This window comes from Triticum aestivum, chromosome 2A (assembly GCF_018294505.1).
Source record: "Triticum aestivum cultivar Chinese Spring chromosome 2A, IWGSC CS RefSeq v2.1, whole genome shotgun sequence".
Lineage (NCBI taxonomy): Eukaryota > Viridiplantae > Streptophyta > Magnoliopsida > Poales > Poaceae > Triticum > Triticum aestivum.
The window spans coordinates 781,820,760-781,821,956 of record NC_057797.1 but is presented as its reverse complement, the minus strand read 5'-3'; positions in this window follow the sequence as shown (position 1 = coordinate 781,821,956).

Genomic DNA, 1,197 nt, shown 5'->3' with positions numbered 1-1,197 from the left:
ATTTCTACTTTGTAATTCTTCAGTTGTGTGCATCGATTCCAATGCGATGACTTCTTCGCAAAAAGTGGAGGATGGGATCAAAGGACAAGCAGCATTGGAATGATGGGGTGATTCTGTTGCTGGCGTCCAGAGTGAGTGGTAACTTCATTTTGTGCTCTTGTTCGTTGTTGTCAGCTTCTATGGCTTACTGGTTTTGGTAGGCCGTACGTAGCCGTTCGTCGGCTTTGCGTATCTCTCGGATGTTCATTTGGGCTGAGGTATGCGCGTGTGTGAAGGTCGTGTTTAGTTGTCAGTTTTCTTCATTGAAAATCGGGGGGAAAGAGTTGCTCGGTTTGAAAAGAAAACAACTTGACACTGCCATTTCTATGGGATTACAAAAGCAATTACTTTGTCAGACACAACCCTTCACATATAGGCCACATGCATGTTACATTCGCAAGAGATTTTCACGATAATGGCGTTGTAGGTGTACAAACCTATATATATTTATATTTATATATATGTTATATACGTGGCTAGCTGCCTCTCTAGGCCTTTACCCGTCCCTCTCCCTCTCTCTCTCGCCTTGATAGAATTTGATTCTGCCGTTAGCTGTTGCAATCTTCAGCCCGGAAGCAAACGACGCATGCAGCTGCATGCGTACGTGGGATGCATGTGAAGCTCATACATACAGGAATGCATGGGTGCTACTTTGGTGTACCCGACTTGTGGCAACCTTTCAAGATCAAGGGAGCGAAGGGAACGGGTCAGATCACAGATGCGTCGTCGCATCACCTCCTCTCTACCACGGCCCCGCTTGGTAAATTTTATCGGCATGTTAAAGTTTGGCATCTATCCCCATGTGCTAAGGTGCAAAGTCATTGTCATTCTGATCTCTATGGGTACGCCTGCCACATTTTTGCACAGGGGCATTCTTCGACAATTCTCATTGGATGACGGAATATCTTCAGCAAAAACACATCTATTTTCTCGACCCACTCTGTTGTTACTCGATTCCAACGGATAAAACCACTGTACATCCACTGATTATCTGCCATCCTCTGCTTTATTGGAAGCAACACAACAAAATTAAGGTTTTATTTAAATTAGTCACATCAAATTTTTATTTTCTACCGGGTTGATGAGAAACGGCATTGAATCCACCTACATCTCTAATAGGTAAAGAGGGTCCTAATTCTCTACCGGATTGAGTACGTT